General features: G+C 43.7%; 8 non-coding genes across 8 annotated transcripts; all 8 read right to left on the bottom strand.

The window, feature by feature from the left end:
- Positions 1-10,036: 10,036 nt before the first annotated feature.
- Positions 10,037-10,109, bottom strand: TRNAK-UUU (transfer RNA lysine (anticodon UUU)). Its single transcript has one exon. It is a non-coding gene; the product is annotated as a tRNA-Lys (tRNA).
- A 2,262-nt stretch (positions 10,110-12,371) lies between these two features.
- On the bottom strand, positions 12,372-12,444 carry TRNAK-UUU (transfer RNA lysine (anticodon UUU)). Its single transcript has one exon. It is a non-coding gene; the product is annotated as a tRNA-Lys (tRNA).
- A 936-nt stretch (positions 12,445-13,380) lies between these two features.
- TRNAK-UUU (transfer RNA lysine (anticodon UUU)) lies at positions 13,381-13,453 on the bottom strand. The gene has a single exon. It is a non-coding gene; the product is annotated as a tRNA-Lys (tRNA).
- A 1,731-nt stretch (positions 13,454-15,184) lies between these two features.
- On the bottom strand, positions 15,185-15,257 carry TRNAK-UUU (transfer RNA lysine (anticodon UUU)). The gene has a single exon. It is a non-coding gene; the product is annotated as a tRNA-Lys (tRNA).
- A 1,356-nt stretch (positions 15,258-16,613) lies between these two features.
- Positions 16,614-16,686, bottom strand: TRNAK-UUU (transfer RNA lysine (anticodon UUU)). Its single transcript has one exon. It is a non-coding gene; the product is annotated as a tRNA-Lys (tRNA).
- Positions 16,687-17,622: 936 nt separating this feature from the next.
- On the bottom strand, positions 17,623-17,695 carry TRNAK-UUU (transfer RNA lysine (anticodon UUU)). Its single transcript has one exon. It is a non-coding gene; the product is annotated as a tRNA-Lys (tRNA).
- A 1,731-nt stretch (positions 17,696-19,426) lies between these two features.
- TRNAK-UUU (transfer RNA lysine (anticodon UUU)) lies at positions 19,427-19,499 on the bottom strand. Its single transcript has one exon. It is a non-coding gene; the product is annotated as a tRNA-Lys (tRNA).
- A 1,829-nt stretch (positions 19,500-21,328) lies between these two features.
- Positions 21,329-21,401, bottom strand: TRNAK-UUU (transfer RNA lysine (anticodon UUU)). Its single transcript has one exon. It is a non-coding gene; the product is annotated as a tRNA-Lys (tRNA).
- Between the last annotated feature and the right edge of the window lie 1,372 nt (positions 21,402-22,773).

Consider the following 22,773-nt stretch of genomic DNA (forward strand, 5'->3'; position numbering starts at 1 on the left):
TGTCCGTTGGATTGGAGCCCGCTGGTCGTCGAGTATGCTGAATCACGGCAGGGTATGTAAGGGCCGCCGCCAAGGGAGGTCTGTGGGGTCCGTGAAACTAATAACTAGGAAACAACAATTGGGCAATAGCTTAACGGCATAGTGAGTTGCCCTCCGGGCATCTCGAGCCCCTCCGGGCGGTTCATGGTGCCGTGCTGATAGGTGGAAGTGCTTGTAATCCCCATTCATGTGGTGATCGAGGCGTAGGCGTCTGGCGTGTTGTTATTAGGTACAAACACGGCAATCCGTGCCGGATCCCAGTTGTGAGTTGGGGAGGCATGGTCTTGGGGTCCCTCTTGGAAGTGTGGGTCTTGTGGTAGGCCCAAGGTTCGCAGGAGATTCGCTGTGTCTCGAGTGTCGTGGATCTGGTGCGTTTTTCCCCCTTGTTGTACGAGGAGCGTTTGTGAGGATCGCCAGCGGTAAGGTATGTTGTGTTGCTGGAGCAAGGTTGTGAGGGGCCGCAGCGATCTGCGCCAAGCTAGGGTGCCTCCAGACAGGTCAGCGTAAAAGGTCAGGTGCATGTTCTCAAACTGCAGTGGGGTTTTATCGCGGAGGGCAGCGAGGATCACCGATTTGTCCTTTCCATTCCTGAAGGTGATTATGGTATCTCTTGTGGCAGTGGCTGGGGCCTTGGGGGGTTTGGGGACCCGGAAAAAGTCAGTGGGTGTGATGGGTTTAGCTTGGTTGGAGGGTAGTATGGCCGACAACACCCGTTTTAGTGTCCGCGGCAACTCCGCCTCTGGTATCTCGTCTGGGATCCCTCTGACCTTAAGGTTATGTCTCCTCCTGGGGTCCTCTAGGGCAGCATAGCGCCGTTCATGGAGTAGGTTCTGGTGTTGCAGATCTTGTACAGCAGCCTGTAATGAGGATATGTGCTGTTGGTTATCTTGGGAGGATACCTCCAGTGTCGATATGCGGCCTGTCAGGCCCTGCAGCTCGCCCCTCAGAGCGGTAACGTCCGTGAGGATGTTCTTCTGCAGGTCTGCTAGCAGAGCTTTTAATACCCCAGTGGTTACCAGGTCGGCATCCATATCAGCCCTTGGTTTGGCAGGATTCACCTTCTGCTTTGGGGCTGGAGCTGGGGGGTAATCGTCCTCTGCATCCCCAGAGCAGTCATCTGAGTAAAAATCAGAGCAGCCTCCATGGAGAGCCGCCATGTTGGATTCGCCCGTGCAGCGTGCTTGCCGCCACATGCCACCAATTGTTAGCCCCGGAGCAGGTTTGTCCGCCGTCGGTCTTTTATTCTTCCGCCCCATGACGCTGGGAGTATCCCCCCGTTTGTGTAGTTGTCTTCGGGGGTGATAGGAGTGGTATTTGTGCGGTATTTAGGTTCGATTCTCGCTTTTCGCTAGGAGCTTCAGGATTCAGATTGTTCCTTTTAGTAACAACAGTTAAACAGTCTGTGCAAGTTGTTTGTTCAATGTATCTGCAATATGTAACCAATTATGTTGCTCAATTTATTACAAATGTAAACTATGTAACTTTCTAATATCTGTAGTGTCACCTTACAATACTATGTCTAGACACAAGGTATGCTTTAAATTATAGCCGAGCAATAGCGACTGAGACGAATAGCCTTTATATATGGTGACCATTCTGAAATCATTCTAAGATTTGATGTGATTCTTCTTGAACAAGTTGATGTAGGACATAGAGCAAGGGCATGATATATGGTGAGGATTTCGGAGCAGCTTGAGTTAACGTAAGTGTAAACATTACCCTTGGGCTGAAGCCCCTGGTGTTTGCCACCTAGTAAATCCCTGGTATCGATTGATTGCGCTAGTATGCATCATTACAGTATTACATGATCTCAGATTAAATAGACTTGTTTCTGGATGTTCTCAGTGTATGTTAGGGAACATATTCAAAGCTGCTAGGGCTGTCACATCTAATATGATTTCTTTGACACATCAGTGGCTCATGCATTTTTTGCAATACGGGAAAAATGCTACTCTGAAGCACTTGAAATTCATATTCTGTTGGAGGAAATTTAATTAAAAAATCATCACAAAAGACCCATCTTGATTAATACCCCAGTAGCATATAAATGTTTTATACAACGCAAAACTTTTCGCATGCTTTCCAACAGCATGGTAGCATTAAATGTTCTTAATAAAATGAAGGATAACAAATTAACAAACAAACAAATTATAGATCAATTACTTTAGAGCTGTAAGGCATTGTATGAGGTTTGGGACCTTTGTTTGGATTAGGAAAAGTACTCCTTTTTAATCAAAATGTGTTTTTATATTATACCTTGCCACTTTTTGTTTTGTTTGTTTTTTTGGATGAAGTCTCTTTAGGTTTCATGTGTTTTGTATTGTCACCATCTGAAAAGAGGCAAAGGTCATTTTGTAATTTTTTAAAAAACAAAATTACCATGTAAGCCAAGTATGTCAAACATTCGGCTCACAATGAGTATCTTTGGGGCCCAGGGCCAGACTGGCCTACCAGGATACCGGGAGGGGAGGCAGTGTATTAAATTAGAGTGATGGGAGTGGAGGCAGTGTATTAAATTAGAGTGGAGGAAGGGGGGGGACAGTGTATTATATTGAGGGGAGGAGCAGTGTATGAGATTGGATGGTTGGCTGTGTATTAGATTGGGGGGCATAGTCAGTAATTTGAAGTGAAGCTTTTGAGTAAATTATGTATATATGCACAGGATTACATATTGTTTGTATGAGATTGATACAAGTAATATTAGTTTGTGTTTAGTTGGTCTAGGCTGAACTTTTTGGGGGGCTCACATAAACCTAAACCTTGTTTATTTGGCCTGTGTTAGCCTTTGAGTTTGACATGCATGATGTAAGCTGACACTCTCAGAGATTAAGCTAGCCTTTCATTGCAGGGCTTAGCTCAGGAGTGCTAACAGAAGAGTTTGCGTAAGAGTTTCCAGCTTTCTGTTTTAAGTAGCGGAGGCAAAGAACTCAATCCGTTCTTAAATGCTTTGTCTGTCAGTAGGGGGAGCCAGGGCATTCCTGGAACCATAACCATCAAAGCAAGCTGCAGTGGTTATAGTACTTGGAGTGTTCCTTAAATAAAAGAATTGTGAAGAGTTTCATGTTTGACCAAGACTAGAGATCAAATATTGAGATTAAAGAAACCATCCATTATACCACTGGAGAGAGCACACTTGACAAATTTGGGGTTTTTCTTGCAGAGTGTTTGAAAATTAAATGAAACATTTTCGAAATATTTTCTGGTCTGATATAGTGTCAGCATTGCCGAGATCACAAATACCCATAAAGAATCATTACGGATACAGCATCATTGTTGTGTTTGACGGGGCGATGCTTTTCATTGTCATTTATTGGAAATGGTCTAGGAAAGAAACCTAGGGGGGGTGCACCAAATGTAGAATTTTTCTAAAGGAAAACATGCTTCAGTTTACAAGCGACCAGGGGTTGTGAAAATAGTTCACCTTCCACCAGGACAATGTCACTAAATACACATCCAATGTTACTCTGGAATGGCTTAGAAAGGAATGTCTAAATGTTAAACCTGTGTGGTGCAACACTCAGAACTTATCATTGGCAAATTACTGTTCACTAGCAGTCCCCATCCAGCCTGAGAGAGCTTATTAGATATCCCTAGAAGATTGAGTAAAAAATGCAGAATCCATATGTGCAAACCAGTAAATGAATGAAAAAGACCCAGATATGTATTTATTCCCAATTACTGGTATTGTGGGAAAACATTTGAATGTTTATGCAATATTTTACATTAAATATATTTTTGACATGTTCATCTTGCTGTACAAATTGTATAGTGAAAAGAAATCTGATATTATTTATTTTAATATGATTTTCATCAATTCAAGTTTGTAATCAATTAAAAATACGTATTATCTGCTTGAGAACTCTCGTGAACGAGATCCAACATTTTGCTTTACCACAAAAGCACTAGGCTAAAATTTGAGAATTGTCTAGGGGTCCCAAGTTTCCTGATGTAATAATCAAAAGCCGCATTCATTTTCTGTTGGTATATTTAATGACTAACTTCTGATTGTAAGTACAGTTGGTCATGGTCAGTGCAATGCAAATATATGAGGCAGGAAAACATTTCTGGCTCTAATAGCATAGCATCTTTGATACATGGTGTTGTGGACATAGAATATTGACCTAATTCATGTTAGTAAAATGCCTATTTACTTAGTATAACTTCAATCAGTATTATCCAGTTTTATATGTGATTTACCTAAAATGGCCGCTAGGGCCAGGGAGTTTCCCTTTGACATCGACTAACACCCTCGCTAACAAAGATAGCGCTGGATCTGGGGGAGACCCGCAAGAAACCAGTGACATCACACCCGGTAGGAAGAGCGATAAATCAACCACTTAACACCTAACCAATTATTGATGTATTATTTCATGTTATCTCTGACAAAGCATATGATGTAATTTTGCTTCATAAGGGGCATGCCAACCCCCCTGAATAAACATTCCTCAAGTTTTTCATCAAACTGAAACCTATGTCTGGTGTGAATTACTTTGGGAGCGTGCACGCACTATTTCTTTAATTTGGCCATGGGCAGATACACAAAATAATCAATCGGTTGGATTGATATCCACTTCACATGGGTACAAATTCTAACATGAAATCCAGACCCTTTGATTGTGTAATAATTACTACTGTCTTCATACTGAACCCCACATGCACACTCATATGACACACTGGGGGGATTTATCTAAGTGTATGTTCTAAAAAGTGGTGCAAATGTGTGCTTGCTGGTTCCACTGGTTTCCATGGTGATTTCCTTAAAAAAAAAATTAAAACCAATTTTAGAACAGAAAATATATATTAATGTCCCCTATTGTCATTAGGTGCAACTTACACATGTTGTACAAATGCCTGAAATGTCACTGACAACATGTCTGTAAGAGAAATACCATATCTGTCATCATATGCTTCAAAGATGAGAAATCAAGTATTTAGGAACGTTATAAATTTAATAAAATAACACTTTTCAGATATAATATTTATCAAACCTGGGTTTGATTTCCGTGCAAATTGCAAGCATAAAATCCTTTCAGCTGTTTGTGGATGTACTCAAGGGAGTATAGCGACAGTTCACACTGACTGATATGTTAAATTCCCCATGGTGCTCTTTGTCTGCTATTTGACAGCACTTGAAAAACAAAACTGCTATATTATCTACAATAATTGTGAAAACAACTCATCATTGAAAAGTATTCATTGAAGACTGAATTTGCAACAGGATATTTAGAATAAAATTGGTACATTTGCTGAACTGTATAAATTAAACAAAATTGACTTGAATTTCATTTATACTGGTATTTTGATTTGCAGCCAAATATATCAGGAATTGCTCACAAATTGATGCCCTAACTAGTCCCAGAAATTATCATATTGACCTTCTGGCGGTGTATGCTGCCAATGGGAACAATCTAAAAAATAATAACAAATGGGAGTCAAAACGAGACCTCTTTCTCTTCCCCCACCTCATATGCAGATAGCGAGGAGTTAAAGGACATCTGAATAAATAAATAATACAAAAATAAAAAATATAAATAAAAAATAAAAAAGGAGAAAAATGTGGAAAAATAGGAAACCTACCAGCCTATAATATACAATATACAGAATAAACACAATTTCCCCTATTCTCTGGAAATACTACTTGTTCTGATTCATCAAAGACCAATATAGTATTCTTCCAATAATATCATCAGGTTTAAAAAACAAACTTGGTATATATTTTTAAAAAGTAAAAAAATTCATAAATCTGTGAAAAAAAGCACAGGAAATATTCAGTCTTTGCAAAAATATATATATGGTAGAGTCCTGTAATTAGTCCTTTAGATTCCTTTGGTACTCAAGTAATCCAGATTAGCATCTTATTCCATAGCACAGATCCCGGTATATAAAAATGAATCAAAAATAAAAGTATGTTATAAAGTATCCCACTTAATTAAAAGATTTAATACTTTAAAAAGTTAACTTTATTTGAAACATATTTCATAAAAATATCCTTAGTATATTCATAAAATATCGACAATCTATGTCTCTGTTTGTCAATATATATATTTTATAGAGTATTAAGTATTAAGTAAAGTGCAGACCTCAAGCGAGTTGCTCAGCCTCCCGAGTTATTAGCGTGTTCCTTCTGCACTAAATTAGAGTAAGGATCTTGCGTGGACTGGATGCTGGTGATAGGAGTCAAGTCCTCTCCAAACATGTTTCTCTGTTTCGGCGGCTATTTCAATAGATATGGACTGACTCGTATATCCTTCATATTTAAAGGCTGTTTAATTTAGTCAGTGACTCATTATTACAGACATATTTGGAAGAATAGACGCAAATCATTGTCACTTTTTTTAACACCTCCACCCCTTGCTTGAGTGCTGACAAGCTGTTTCAAAGTACCCGGGAGGTCGTTTCCTCTTTGTGTATGAATGGAAGTGGGCGACGTTGAAAATGGACTCCAACACTATAGCAAAATTTCAAGGTAAATTTCAAATTTGCGGTCAAATTAGCCAAACTGGAAATGTTCTCTAAATATAAAATAACTCTAAATAACCTATGCATTCTGCTACTCTTTTTTTTTTTTTTTTTTTAAATTCTTTATTTTTGTCATGCAAAGGATATATAACACACGCATGGGGTACCCCAAAGGCAATCCACATGCTTTTGCGTAACATTTTCAACAATCAGGGGTATGTTAGTACTTGCACTTTTTTATGGTTAGTCTGCATTTGTACTAGTTTAGTCACGAGTTAGCTTTGGTAAATATAAACGAGGTCTGTGTAAGTCAGGCTAAATAGAGAGAGTAACACTATACATGTGGCTGCATAGACATCTGCACTAATCAACATTGAGTAACATGCTGGCTAATTGGCATAAGTGTAGTAAACATGCTAAACTGTAGGTCTAGGCAGGTGAGGGTGTGGAAGTGCAGAGAGAGATGCCCAAGTTTGCCTAATGGCTGTCTAAGCGTATAATCATGGAAAAGCAGTGCAATTAAAGGTTACTGGCATGTTACTCAGCACATCAGTCACTTATGGAGGGGACCGTTGGATCCTGTGCAGCTCGCAGTGGTCAGTTCAGCCAGTGACCGCTCACCTCAATTGATCAGTCCAGTTTTGTTTCAGCCGATGCCCACGTTAGGTATGTTCTTGGTGCGGGCTGTTGAGGTCCCGATTGCCGGCTGTGAGTGTGCCCTCAAGATGCAGGTGTGGCATATGCACTTGAGAGTCTCAGCGGTGGACTTGTCAGCCGATTCCCCTTGCCTTCTTGCCTTGCCTTCTTGGAAACTGAGGTGCCTTCATATCTGGAGCCAACTTTAATGGCGACCTGTGGGGTTCACTGTCGCTCATCCTCTCGATCTGCAGCGCTGGCGGCGGGAGGTCATGTTTTACTGCGCCAGGCAATGAGAGGCTGGGTTGGTAGATGCTTCACAGGTGTCGCTTATGAGGGGGTCTTGCTGATGTGTTGCTGCGAGTGGGAGCTTGCGTTTGGACGGCGTTTCGTCTCGGTGCCATCGCACGTGGCCGCCGCCATCTTGGTTGCAGTGCTTGGGATGCGGGTCTTGGCGGCTCAGCCACGGCGCCCCAGGTGCCTCCGTGGTGTTCAGGTCCTGATAATGGGGACCGGGATCACCCCCCCGGTCCAACAAGGGGGGGGGGGTTCGGGGCCAGATCCCCGCAGGTCTGACTCATGGCTGAGCGCTGATCGGCAGGCAGCGGGGCAGCGGCCGTCCACCCCGCTCACCTCCAGAGTAGGCCTTAAAGTGCCGATGAGGAACCCTCCTCCTGGGGACTGAAGCCCGTTTGGCCAGCCTCTCCCTGGATCCAGGGCTCTCTGCCCGCTGAGGGCCACCGGTGCTGGACGGATTTTCTGCCTGAAATTGCATTTTCTGTGCTTAGTCAGGCATAGTTTGCAGGAGCTGGTGTCGAGTGCGACCGTCCAGCCCGGCGGTCCGGCCCCGCCCCCCTCATTCTGCTACTCTTAAATGTAAAATTGCCTTAAATGTAAAATTGACCTGGTGCATAAAGCAATTTGCCTGTACCAGAACTTTTTAAGATTATACCATGTCTTTTCCCCTTGCTTTGAAGTGTCACTTTTCAGTGTAGAAGAATGGCTTAACCCCTTAAGGACCAAACTTCTGGAATAAAAGAGAATCATGACATGTCACACATGTCATGTGTCCTTAAGGGGTTAATGGCACCAAACACTTAATTGCCGACAAAATTGCAGATAGCCAGCCCCTCTTAATATTGGTGAACTAAAAACCATGGGAGCACCCAAAGAGGGACTTGAACCCTGGACCCTCAGATTAAAAGTCTGATGCTCTACCGACTGAGCTATCCGGGCTCTTGCAAAGCACCGCCGCCGGCGCTCTGTGCGTGCCTACTAACATGGTCCAATTGAAAAGCTACTTTCGGGTGATTGAAAACGTAGCACTGCCTGTCAACCAGAAAAGTACTGTGCGCTGCACTGCTCACCTGCTTGTAAATTGAATCTCCTCTGCCGGCTTACACACAAATTGCCGCAAATCATTGCCAGTTTACACCTTCACCCCTTGCTTGAGTGCTGATAAGCTGTTTCAAGGTATCCAGGAGGTCTCCTTCCTCTTTGTGTATGATGCAGACTTCACATCCATTTCAAGGGGACAATTGACTTTGCATTTTCTCAAAGCACGTTTCTAGATCAGAAAGACACTGAATCTGTCTGGAACAAGTAGATCCCAGCGCTTGAGCAGACAGGAATGTTTGACAGGGGGATAAATAAAGGTAGGCGTGGCAAGAGAAGCATTTGGAATGTGGGTGCTGAGAGAAAATCTAAGCGCGCATGACTCAAACGATAGACCCGAAACCCTTCTATTTGCCACAAGAAAGTTGTCGAAGTTGAATAACCTATGTTTGCCTGTACCAGAACTTTTTAAGATTATACCTATGTTTGCCTGTACCAGAACTTTTTAAGATTATACCATGTCACTTTTCTGTGTAGAAGCATGGCTTAACCTGCACCAAACGCTTAAGTGCCGACAGAATTGCAGGTAGCCCCTCTTAATATTGGTGAACTAAAAACCATGGGAGCTCCCGAACAGGGACTTGAAACCTGGACCCTCAGATTAAAAGTCTGATGCTCTACCGACTGAGCTATCCGGGCTCTTGCAAAGCTCGTCCGCCGGCGCTCCGTGCGTGTGTGCCTGCTAACATGGTCCAATTGAAAAGCTACTTTCAGGTGATTGAAAACGTAGCACTGCCTGTCAACCAGAAAAGTACTGTGCGCTGCACTTCTCACCTGCTTGTAAATTGAATCTCCTCTGCCGGCTTACACACAAATTGCCGCAAATCATTGTCAGTTTCAACACCTTCACCCCTTGCTTGAGTGCTGATAAGCTGTTTCAAGGTATCCGGGAGGTCTCCTTCCTCTTTGTGTATGATGCTGACTTCACATCCATTTCAAGGGGACAATTGACTTTGCATTTTCTCAAAGCACGTTTCTAGATCAGAAAGACACTGAATCTGTCTGGAACAAGTAGATCCCAGCGCTTGAGCAGACAGGAATGTTTGACAGGGGGATAAATAAAGGTAGGCGTGGCAAGAGAGGCATTTGGAATGTGGGTGCTGAGAGAAAATCTAAGCGCGCATGACTCAAACGGTAGACCCGGTAGACCCGAAACCCTTCTATTTGCCACAAGAAAGTTGTCGAAGTTGAAAATAGACTCCAACACTATAGTAAAAATTCAATGTATATTTTAAATTTGCGGTCAAATTAGCCAAACTGGAAATGTTCTCTAAATAACCTATGTTCAAATTAGCCAAACTGGAAATGTTCTCTAAATAACCTATGTTTTCCATTCCACTCTTGCCTTAAATGTAAAATTGACCAATTTGCCTGCACCAGAACTTTTTAAGATTATACCATGTCACTTTTCTGTGTAGAAGCATGGCTTAACCTGCACCAAATGCTTAAGTGCCGACAGAATTGCAGGTAGCCCCTCTTAATATTGGTGAACTAAAAACCATGGGAGCGCCCGAACAGGGACTTGAACCCTGGACCCTCAGATTAAAAGTCTGATGCTCTACCGACTGAGCTATCCGGGCTCTTGCAAAGCTCGTCCGCCGGCGCTCCGTGCGTGTGTGCCTGCTAACATGGTCCAATTGAAAAGCTACTTTCAGGTGATTGAAAACGTAGCACTGCCTGTGAACCAGAAAAGTACTGTGCGCTGCACTGCTCACCTGCTTGTAAATTGAATCTCCTCTGCCGGCTTACACACAAATTGCCGCAAATCATTGTCAGTTTCAACACCTTCACCCCTTGCTTGAGTGCTGATAAGCTGTTTCAAGGTATTCGGGAGGTCTCCTTCCTCTTTGTGTATGATGCAGACTTCACATCCATTTCAAGGGGAAAATTGACTTTGCATTTTCTCAAAGCACGTTTCTAGATCAGAAAGACACGGAATCTGTCTGGAACAAGTAGATCCCAGCGCTTGAGCAGACAGGAATGTTTGACAGGGGGATAAATAAAGGTAGGCGTGGCAAGAGAGGCATTTGGAATGTGGGTGCTGAGAGAAAATCTAAGCGCGCATGACTCAAACGGTAGACCCGAAACCCTTCTATTTGCCACAAGAAAGTTGTCGAAGTTGAAAATAGACTCCAACACTATAGTAAAAATTCAATGTATGTTTCAAATTTGCGGTCAAATTAGCCAAACTGGAAATGTTCTCTAAATAACCTATGTTTTCCATTCTGCTACTCTTGCCTTAAATGTAAAATTGACCTGGTGCATAAAGCAATTTGCCTGTACCAGAACTTTTTAAGATTATACCATGTCACTTTTCTGTGTAGAAGCATGGCTTAACCTGCACCAAACGCTTAAGTGCCGACAGAATTGCAGGTAGCCCCTCTTAATATTGGTGAACTAAAAACCATGGGAGCGCTCGAACAGGGACTTGAACCCTGGACCCTCAGATTAAAAGTCTGATGCTCTACCGACTGAGCTATCCGGGCTCTTGCAAAGCTCATCCGCCGGCGCTCCGTGCGTGTGTGCCTGCTAACATGGTCCAATTGAAAAGCTACTTTCAGGTGATTGAAAACGTAGCACTGCCTGTCAACCAGAAAAGTACTGTGCGCTGCACTGCTCACCTGCTTGTAAATTGAATCTCCTCTGCCGGCTTACACACAAATTGCCGCAAATCATTGTCAGTTTCAACACCTTCACCCCTTGCTTGAGTGCTGATAAGCTGTTTCAAGGTATCCGGGAGGTCTCCTTCCTCTTTGTGTATGATGCAGACTTCACATCCATTTCAAGGGGAAAATTGACTTTGCATTTTCTCAAAGCACGTTTCTAGATCAGAAAGACACTGAATCTGTCTGGAACAAGTAGATCCCAGCGCTTGAGCAGACAGGAATGTTTGACAGGGGGATAAATAAAGGTAGGCGTGGCAAGAGAGGCATTTGGAATGTGGGTGCTGAGAGAAAATCTAAGCGTGCATGACTCAAACGGTAGACCCGGTAGACCCGAAACCCTTCTATTTGCCACAAGAAAGTTGTCGAAGTTGAAAATAGACTCCAACACTATAGTAAAAATTCAATGTATATTTCAAATTTGCGGTCAAATTAGCCAAACTGGAAATGTTCTCTAAATAACCTATGTTTTCCATTCTGCTGCCTTAAATGTAAAATTGACCTGGTGCATAAAGCAATTTGCCTGTACCAGAACTTTTTAAGAGTGCGTGCGTGCGTGCCTGCTAACATGGTCCAATTGAAAAGCTACTTTCAGGTGATTGAAAACGTAGCACTGCCTGTCAACCAGAAAAGTACTGTGCGCTGCACTGCTCACCTGCTTGTAAATTGAATCTCCTCTGCCGGCTTACACACAAATTGCCGCAAATCATTGTCAGTTTCAACACCTTCACCCCTTGCTTGAGTGCTGATAAGCTGTTTCAAGGTATCCGGGAGGTCTCCTTCCTCTTTGTGTATGATGCTGACTTCACATCCATTTCAAGGGGACAATTGACTTTGCATTTTCTCAAAGCACGTTTCTAGATCAGAAAGACACTGAATCTGTCTGGAACAAGTAGATCCCAGCGCTTGAGCAGACAGGAATGTTTGACAGGGGGATAAATAAAGGTAGGCGTGGCAAGAGAGGCATTTGGAATGTGGGTGCTGAGAGAAAATCTAAGCGCGCATGACTCAAACGATAGACCCGGTAGACCCGAAACCCTTCTATTTGCCCCAAGAAAGTTGTCGAAGTTGAAAATAGACTCCAACACTATAGTAAAAATTCAATGTATATTTAAATTTTGCGGTCAAATTAATAAGAGGTAGCCCCTCTTAATATTGGTGAACTAAAAACCATGGGAGCGCCCGAACAGGGACTTGAACCCTGGACCCTCAGATTAAAAGTCTGATGCTCTACCGACTGAGCTATCCGGGCTCTTGCAAAGCTCGTCCGCCGGCGCTCCATGCGTGCGTGCGTGCGTGCGTGCGTGCGTGCGTGCGTGCGTGCGTGCGTGCGTGCGTGCGTGCGTGCGTGCGTGCGTGCGTGCGTGCGTGCGTGCGTGCGTGCCTGCCTGCCTGCTAACATGGTCCAATTGAAAAGCTACTTTCAGGTGATTGAAAACGTAGCACTGCCTGTCAACCAGAAAAGTACTGTGCGCTGCACTGCTCACCTGCTTGTAAATTGAATCTCCTCTGCCGGCTTACACACAAATTGCCGCAAATCATTGTCAGTTTCAACACCTTCACCCCTTGCTTGAGTGCTGATAAGCTGTTTCAAGGTATCCGGGAGGTCTCCTTCCTCTTTGTGTATGATGCTGACTTCACATCCATTTCAAGGGGACAATTGACTTTGCATTTTCTCAAAGCACGTTTCTAGATCAGAAAGACACTGAATCTGTCTGGAACAAGTAGATCCCAGCGCTTGAGCAGACAGGAATGTTTGACAGGGGGATAAATAAAGGTAGGCGTGGCAAGAGAGGCATTTGGAATGTGGGTGCTGAGAGAAAATCTAAGCGCGCATGACTCAAACGGTAGACCCGGTAGACCCGAAACCCTTCTATTTGCCACAAGAAAGTTGTCGAAGTTGAAAATAGACTCCAACACTATAGTAAAAATTCAATGTATATTTCAAATTTGCGGTCAAATTAGCCAAACTGGAAATGTTCTCTAAATAACCTATGTTTTCCATTCTGCTGCCTTAAATGTAAAATTGACCTGGTGCATAAAGCAATTTGCCTGTACCAGAACTTTTTAAGATTATACCATGTCACTTTTCTGTGTAGAAGCATGGCTTAACCTGCACCAAACGCTTAAGTGCCGACAGAATTGCAGGTAGCCCCTCTTAATATTGGTGAACTAAAAACCATGGGAGCGCCCGAACAGGGACTTGAACCCTGGACCCTCAGATTAAAAGTCTGATGCTCTACCGACTGAGCTATCCGGGCTCTTGCAAAGCTCATCCGCCGGTGCTCCGTGCGTGCCTGCTAACATGGTCCAATTGAAAAGCTACTTTCAGGTGATTGAAAACGTAGCACTGCCTGTCAACCAGAAAAGTACTGTGCGCTGCACTGCTCACCTGCTCGTAAATTGAATCTCCTCTGCCGGCTTACACACAAATTGCCGCAAATCATTGTCAGTTTCAACACCTTCACCCCTTGCTTGAGTGCTGATAAGCTGTTTCAAGGTATCCGGGAGGTCTCCTTCCTCTTTGTGTATGATGCTGACTTCACATCCATTTCAAGGGGACAATTGACTTTGCATTTTCTCAAAGCACGTTTCTAGATAAGAAAGACACTGAATCTGTCTGGAACAAGTAGATCCCAGCGCTTGAGCAGACAGGAATGTTTGACAGGGGGATAAATAAAGGTAGGCGTGGCAAGAGAGGCATTTGGAATGTGGGTGCTGAGAGAAAATCTAAGCGCGCATGACTCAAACGGTAGACCCGAAACCCTTCTATTTGCCACAAGAAAGTTGTCGAAGTTGAAAATAGACTCCAACACTATAGTAAAAATTCAATGTATATTTCAAATTTGCGGTCAAATGAGCCAAACTGGAAATGTTCTCTAAATAACCTATGTTTTCCATTCTGCTACTCTTGCCTTAAATGTAAAATTGACCTGGTGCATAAAGCAATTTGCCTGTACCAGAACTTTTTAAGATTATACCATGTCACTTTTCTGTGTAGAAGCATGGCTTAACCTGCACCAAACGCTTAAGTGCCGACAGAATTGCAGGTAGCCCCTCTTAATATTGGTGAACTAAAAACCATGGGAGCGCCCGAAGAGGGACTTGAACCCTGGACCCTCAGATTAAAAGTCTGATGCTCTACCGACTGAGCTATCCAGGCTCTTGCAAATCTCGTCCGCCGGTGCTCCGTGCGTGCCTGCTAACATGGTCCAATTGAAAAGCTACTTTCAGGTGATTGAAAACGTAGCACTGCCTGTCAACCAGAAAAATACTGTGCGCTGCACTGCTCACCTGCTTGTAAATTGAATCTCCTCTGCCGGCTTACACACAAATTGCCGCAAATCATTGTCAGTTTCAACACCTTCACCCCTTGCTTGAGTGCTGATAAGCTGTTTCAAGGTATCCGGGAGGTCTCCTTCCTCTTTGTGTATGATGCTGACTTCACATCCATTTCAAGGGGACAATTGACTTTGCATTTTCTCAAAGCACGTTTCTAGATCAGAAAGACACTGAATCTGTCTGGAACAAGTAGATCCCAGCGCTTGAGCAGACAGGAATGTTTGACAGGGGGATAAAAAAAGGTAGGCGTGGCAAGAGAGGCATTTGGAATGTGGGTGCTGAGAGAAAATCTAAGCGCGCATGACTCAAACGGTAGACCCGAAACCCTTCTATTTGCCACAAGAAAGTTGTCGAAGTTGAAAATAGACTCCAACACTATAGTAAAAATTCAATGTATATTTCAAATTTGCGGTCAAATGAGCCAAACTGGAAATGTTCTCTAAATAACCTATGTTTTCCATTCTGCTACTCTTGCTTTAAATGTAAAATTGACCTGGTGCATAAAGCAATTTGCCTGTACCAGAACTTTTTAAGATTATACCATGTCACTTTTCTGTGTAGAAGCATGGCTTAACCTGCACCAAACGCTTAAGTGCCGACAGAATTGCAGGTAGCCCCTCTTAATATTGTTGAACTAAAAACCATTGGAGCGCCCGAACAGGGACTTGAACCCTGGACCCTCAGATTAAAAGTCTGATGCTCTACCGACTGAGCTATCCGGGCTCTTGCAAAGCTCATCCGCCGGCGCTCCGTGCGTGTGTGCCTGCTAACATGGTCCAATTGAAAAGCTACTTTCAGGTGATTGAAAACGTAGCACTGCCTGTCAACCAGAAAAGTACTGTGCGCTGCACTGCTCACCTGCTTGTAAATTGAATCTCCTCTGCCGGCTTACACACAAATTGCCGCAAATCATTGTCAGTTTCAACACCTTCACCCCTTGCTTGAGTGCTGATAAGCTGTTTCAAGGTATCCGGGAGGTCTCCTTCCTCTTTGTGTATGATGCAGACTTCACATCCATTTCAAGGGGAAAATTGACTTTGCATTTTCTCAAAGCACGTTTCTAGATCAGAAAGACACTGAATCTGTCTGGAACAAGTAGATCCCAGCGCTTGAGCAGACAGGAATGTTTGACAGGGGGATAAATAAAGGTAGGCGTGGCAAGAGAGGCATTTGGAATGTGGGTGCTGAGAGAAAATCTAAGCGCGCATGACTCAAACGGTAGACCCGGTAGACCCGAAACCCTTCTATTTGCCACAAGAAAGTTGTCGAAGTTGAAAATAGACTCCAACACTATAGTAAAAATTCAATGTATATTTCAAATTTGCGGTCAAATTAGCCAAACTGGAAATGTTCTCTAAATAACCTATGTTTTCCATTCTGCTGCCTTAAATGTAAAATTGACCTGGTGCATAAAGCAATTTGCCTGTACCAGAACTTTTTAAGAGTGCGTGCGTGCGTGCCTGCTAACATGGTCCAATTGAAAAGCTACTTTCAGGTGATTGAAAACGTAGCACTGCCTGTCAACCAGAAAAGTACTGTGCGCTGCACTGCTCACCTGCTTGTAAATTGAATCTCCTCTGCCGGCTTACACACAAATTGCCGCAAATCATTGTCAGTTTCAACACCTTCACCCCTTGCTTGAGTGCTGATAAGCTGTTTCAAGGTATCCGGGAGGTCTCCTTCCTCTTTGTGTATGATGCTGACTTCACATCCATTTCAAGGGGACAATTGACTTTGCATTTTCTCAAAGCACGTTTCTAGATCAGAAAGACACTGAATCTGTCTGGAACAAGTAGATCCCAGCGCTTGAGCAGACAGGAATGTTTGACAGGGGGATAAATAAAGGTAGGCGTGGCAAGAGAGGCATTTGGAATGTGGGTGCTGAGAGAAAATCTAAGCGCGCATGACTCAAACGATAGACCCGGTAGACCCGAAACCCTTCTATTTGCCCCAAGAAAGTTGTCGAAGTTGAAAATAGACTCCAACACTATAGTAAAAATTCAATGTATATTTAAATTTTGCGGTCAAATTAATAAGAGGTAGCCCCTCTTAATATTGGTGAACTAAAAACCATGGGAGCGCCCGAACAGGGACTTGAACCCTGGACCCTCAGATTAAAAGTCTGATGCTCTACCGACTGAGCTATCCGGGCTCTTGCAAAGCTCGTCCGCCGGCGCTCCATGCGTGCGTGCGTGCGTGCGTGCGTGCGTGCGTGCGTGCGTGCGTGCGTGCGTGCGTGCGTGCGTGCGTGCGTGCGTGCGTGCGTGCGTGCGTGCGTGCCTGCCTGCCTGCCTGCTAACATGGTCCAATTGAAAAGCTACTTTCAGGTGATTGAAAACGTAGCACTGCCTGTCAACCAGAAAAGTACTGTGCGCTGCACTGCTCACCTGCTTGTAAATTGAATCTCCTCTGCCGGCTTACACACAAATTGCCGCAAATCATTGTCAGTTTCAACACCTTCACCCCTTGCTTGAGTGCTGATAAGCTGTTTCAAGGTATCCGGGAGGTCTCCTTCCTCTTTGTGTATGATGCTGACTTCACATCCATTTCAAGGGGACAATTGACTTTGCATTTTCTCAAAGCACGTTTCTAGATCAGAAAGACACTGAATCTGTCTGGAACAAGTAGATCCCAGCGCTTGAGCAGACAGGAATGTTTGACAGGGGGATAAATAAAGGTAGGCGTGGCAAGAGAGGCATTTGGAATGTGGGTGCTGAGAGAAAATCTAAGCGCGCATGACTCAAACGGTAGACCCGGTAGACCCGAAACCCTTCTATTTGCCACAAGAAAGTTGTCGAAGTTGAAAATAGACTCCAACACTATAGTAAAAATTCAATGTATATTTCAAATTTGCGGTCAAATTAGCCAAACTGGAAATGTTCTCTAAATAACCTATGTTTTCCATTCTGCTGCCTTAAATGTAAAATTGACCTGGTGCATAAAGCAATTTGCCTGTACCAGAACTTTTTAAGATTATACCATGTCACTTTTCTGTGTAGAAGCATGGCTTAACCTGCACCAAACGCTTAAGTGCCGACAGAATTGCAGGTAGCCCCTCTTAATATTGGTGAACTAAAAACCATGGGAGCGCCCGAACAGGGACTTGAACCCTGGACCCTCAGATTAAAAGTCTGATGCTCTACCGACTGAGCTATCCGGGCTCTTGCAAAGCTCGTCCGCCGGTGCTCCGTGCGTGCCTGCTAACATGGTCCAATTGAAAAGCTACTTTCAGGTGATTGAAAACGTAGCACTGCCTGTCAACCAGAAAAGTACTGTGCGCTGCACTGCTCACCTGCTCGTAAATTGAATCTCCTCTGCCGGCTTACACACAAATTGCCGCAAATCATTGTCAGTTTCAACACCTTCACCCCTTGCTTGAGTGCTGATAAGCTGTTTCAAGGTATCCGGGAGGTCTCCTTCCTCTTTGTGTATGATGCTGACTTCACATCCATTTCAAGGGGACAATTGACTTTGCATTTTCTCAAAGCACGTTTCTAGATAAGAAAGACACTGAATCTGTCTGGAACAAGTAGATCCCAGCGCTTGAGCAGACAGGAATGTTTGACAGGGGGATAAATAAAGGTAGGCGTGGCAAGAGAGGCATTTGGAATGTGGGTGCTGAGAGAAAATCTAAGCGCGCATGACTCAAACGGTAGACCCGAAACCCTTCTATTTGCCACAAGAAAGTTGTCGAAGTTGAAAATAGACTCCAACACTATAGTAAAAATTCAATGTATATTTCAAATTTGCGGTCAAATGAGCCAAACTGGAAATGTTCTCTAAATAACCTATGTTTTCCATTCTGCTACTCTTGCCTTAAATGTAAAATTGACCTGGTGCATAAAGCAATTTGCCTGTACCAGAACTTTTTAAGATTATACCATGTCACTTTTCTGTGTAGAAGCATGGCTTAACCTGCACCAAACGCTTAAGTGCCGACAGAATTGCAGGTAGCCCCTCTTAATATTGGTGAACTAAAAACCATGGGAGCGCCCGAAGAGGGACTTGAACCCTGGACCCTCAGATTAAAAGTCTGATGCTCTACCGACTGAGCTATCCAGGCTCTTGCAAATCTCGTCCGCCGGTGCTCCGTGCGTGCCTGCTAACATGGTCCAATTGAAAAGCTACTTTCAGGTGATTGAAAACGTAGCACTGCCTGTCAACCAGAAAAATACTGTGCGCTGCACTGCTCACCTGCTTGTAAATTGAATCTCCTCTGCCGGCTTACACACAAATTGCCGCAAATCATTGTCAGTTTCAACACCTTCACCCCTTGCTTGAGTGCTGATAAGCTGTTTCAAGGTATCCGGGAGGTCTCCTTCCTCTTTGTGTATGATGCTGACTTCACATCCATTTCAAGGGGACAATTGACTTTGCATTTTCTCAAAGCACGTTTCTAGATCAGAAAGACACTGAATCTGTCTGGAACAAGTAGATCCCAGCGCTTGAGCAGACAGGAATGTTTGACAGGGGGATAAAAAAAGGTAGGCGTGGCAAGAGAGGCATTTGGAATGTGGGTGCTGAGAGAAAATCTAAGCGCGCATGACTCAAACGGTAGACCCGAAACCCTTCTATTTGCCACAAGAAAGTTGTCGAAGTTGAAAATAGACTCCAACACTATAGTAAAAATTCAATGTATATTTCAAATTTGCGGTCAAATGAGCCAAACTGGAAATGTTCTCTAAATAACCTATGTTTTCCATTCTGCTACTCTTGCTTTAAATGTAAAATTGACCTGGTGCATAAAGCAATTTGCCTGTACCAGAACTTTTTAAGATTATACCATGTCACTTTTCTGTGTAGAAGCATGGCTTAACCTGCACCAAACGCTTAAGTGCCGACAGAATTGCAGGTAGCCCCTCTTAATATTGTTGAACTAAAAACCATTGGAGCGCCCGAACAGGGACTTGAACCCTGGACCCTCAGATTAAAAGTCTGATGCTCTACCGACTGAGCTATCCGGGCTCTTGCAAAGCTCATCCGCCGGTGCTCCGTGCGTGCCTGCTAACATGGTCCAATTTAAAATCTACTTTCAGGTGATTGAAAACGTAGCACTGCCTGTCAACCAGAAAAGTACTGTGCGCTGCACTGCTCACCTGCTTGTAAATTGAATCTCCTCTGCCGGCTTACACACAAATTGCCGCAAATCATTGTCAGTTTCAACACCTTCACCCCTTGCTTGAGTGCTGATAAGCTGTTTCAAGGTATCCGGGAGGTCTCCTTCCTCTTTGTGTATGATGCTGACTTCACATCCATTTCAAGGGGACAATTGACTTTGCATTTTCTCAAAGCACGTTTCTAGATCAGAAAGACACTGAATCTGTCTGGAACAAGTAGATCCCAGCGCTTGAGCAGACAGGAATGTTTGACAGGGGGATAAATAAAGGTAGGCGTGGCAAGAGAGGCATTTGGAATGTGGGTGCTGAGAGAAAATCTAAGCGCGCATGACTCAAACGGTAGACCCGGTAGATCCGAAACCCTTCTATTAGCCACAAGAAAGTTGTCGAAGTTGAAAATAGACTCCAACACTATAGTAAAAATTCAATGTATATTTCAAATTTGCGGTCAAATTAGCCAAAGTGGAAATGTTCTCTAAATAACCTATGTTTTCCATTCTGCTACTCTTGCCTTAAATGTAAAATTGACCTAGTGCATAAAACAATTTGCCTGTACCAGAACTTTTTAAGATTATACCATGTCACTTTTCTGTGTAGAAGCATGGCTTAACCTGCACCAAACGCTTAAGTGCCGACTGAATTGCAGGTAGCCCCTCTTAATATTGGTGAACTAAAAACCATGGGAGCGCCCAAACAGGGACTAAACCCTGGACCCTCAGATTAAAAGTCTGATGCTCTACCAACTGAGCTATCCGGGCTCTTGCAAATCTCGTCCGCCGGTGCTCTGTGCGTGCCTGCTAACATGGTCCAATTGAAAAGCTACTTTCAGGTGATTAACCCCTTAAGGACACATGACATGTGTGACATGTCATGATTCCCTTTTATTCCAGAAGTTTGGTCCTTAAGGGGTTAAAAACGTAGCACTGCCTGTCAACCAGAAAAGTACTGTGCGCTGCACTGCTCACCTGCTTGTAAATTGAATCTCCTCTGCCGGCTTACACACAAATTGCCGCAAATCATTGTCAGTTTCAACACCTTCACCCCTTGCTTGAGTGCTGATAAGCTGTTTCAAGGTATCCGGGAGGTCTCCTTCCTCTTTGTGTATGATGCTGACTTCACATCCATTTCAAGGGGACAATTGACTTTGCATTTTCTCAAAGCACGTTTCTAGATCAGAAAGACACTGAATCTGTCTGGAACAAGTAGATCCCAGTGCTTGAGCAGACAGGAATGTTTGACAGGGGGATAAATAAAGGTAGGCGTGGCAAGAGAGGCATTTGGAATGTGGGTGCTGAGAGAAAATCTAAGCGCGCATGACTCAAAAGGTAGACCCGAAACCCTTCTATTTGCCACAAGAAAGTTGTCGAAGTTGAAAATAGACTCCAACACTATAGTAAAAATTCAATGTATAAAAATGTATAAAAATTTCAAATTTGCGGTCAAATGAGCCAAACTGGAAATGTTCTCTAAATAACCTATGTTTTCCATTCTGCTACTCTTGCCTTAAATGTAAAATTGACCTGGTGCATAAAGCAATTTGCCTGTACCAGAACTTTTTAAGATTATACCATGTCACTTTTCTGTGTAGAAGCATGGCTTAACCTGCACCAAACGCTTAAGTGCCGACAGAATTGCAGGTTGCCCCTCTTAATATTGGTGAACTAAAAACCATGGGAGCGCCCAAACAGGGACTTGAACCCTGGACCCTCAGATTAAAAGTCTGATGCTCTACCGACTGAGCTATCCGGGCTCTTGCAAAGCTCGTGCGCCGGTGCTCCATGTGTGCCTGCTAACATGGTCCAATTGAAAATCAACTTTCAGGTGATTGAAAACGTAGCACTGCCTGTCAACCAGAAAAGTACTGTGCGCTGCACTGCTCACCTGCTTGTAAATTGAATCTCCTCTGCCGGCTTACACACAAATTGCCGCAAATCATTGTCAGTTTCAACACCTTCACCCCTTGCTTGAGTGCTGATAAGCTGTTTCAAGGTATCCGGGAGGTCTCCTTCCTCTTTGTGTATGATGCTGACTTCACATCCATTTCAAGGGGACAATTGACTTTGCATTTTCTCAAAGCACGTTTCTAGATCAGAAAGACACTGAATCTGTCTGGAACAAGTAGATCCCAGCGCTTGAGCAGACAGGAATGTTTGACAGGGGGATAAATAAAGGTAGGCGTGGCAAGAGAGGCATTTGGAATGTGGGTGCTGAGAGAAAATCTAAGCGCGCATGACTCAAACGGTAGACCCGGTAGATCAGAAACCCTTCTATTTGCCACAAGAAAGTTGTCGAAGTTGAAAATAGACTCCAACACTATAGTAAAAATTCAATGTATATTTCAAATTTGCGGTCAAATTAGCCAAAGTGGAAATGTTCTCTAAATAACCTATGTTTTCCATTCTGCTACTCTTGCCTTAAATGTAAAATTGACCTAGTGCATAAAACAATTTGCCTGTACCAGAACTTTTTAAGATTATACCATGTCACTTTTCTGTGTAGAAGCATGGCTTAACCTGCACCAAACGCTTAAGTGCCGACTGAATTGCAGGTAGCCCCTCTTAATATTGGTGAACTAAAAACCATGGGAGCGCCCAAACAGGGACTAAACCCTGGACCCTCAGATTAAAAGTCTGATGCTCTACCAACTGAGCTATCCGGGCTCTTGCAAATCTCGTCCGCCGGTGCTCTGTGCGTGCCTGCTAACATGGTCCAATTGAAAAGCTACTTTCAGGTGATTAAAAACGTAGCACTGCCTGTCAACCAGAAAAGTACTGTGCGCTGCACTGCTCACCTGCTTGTAAATTGAATCTCCTCTGCCGGCTTACACACAAATTGCCGCAAATCATTGTCAGTTTCAACACCTTCACCCCTTGCTTGAGTGCTGATAAGCTGTTTCAAGGTATCCGGGAGGTCTCCTTCCTCTTTGTGTATGATGCTGACTTCACATCCATTTCAAGGGGACAATTGACTTTGCATTTTCTCAAAGCACGTTTCTAGATCAGAAAGACACTGAATCTGTCTGGAACAAGTAGATCCCAGCGCTTGAGCAGACAGGAATGTTTGACAGGGGGATAAATAAAGGTAGGTGTGGCAAGAGAGGCATTTGGAATGTGGGTGCTGAG

This window comes from Pelobates fuscus, chromosome 5 (assembly GCF_036172605.1).
Source record: "Pelobates fuscus isolate aPelFus1 chromosome 5, aPelFus1.pri, whole genome shotgun sequence".
Classification (NCBI taxonomy): Eukaryota; Metazoa; Chordata; class Amphibia; order Anura; family Pelobatidae; genus Pelobates; species Pelobates fuscus.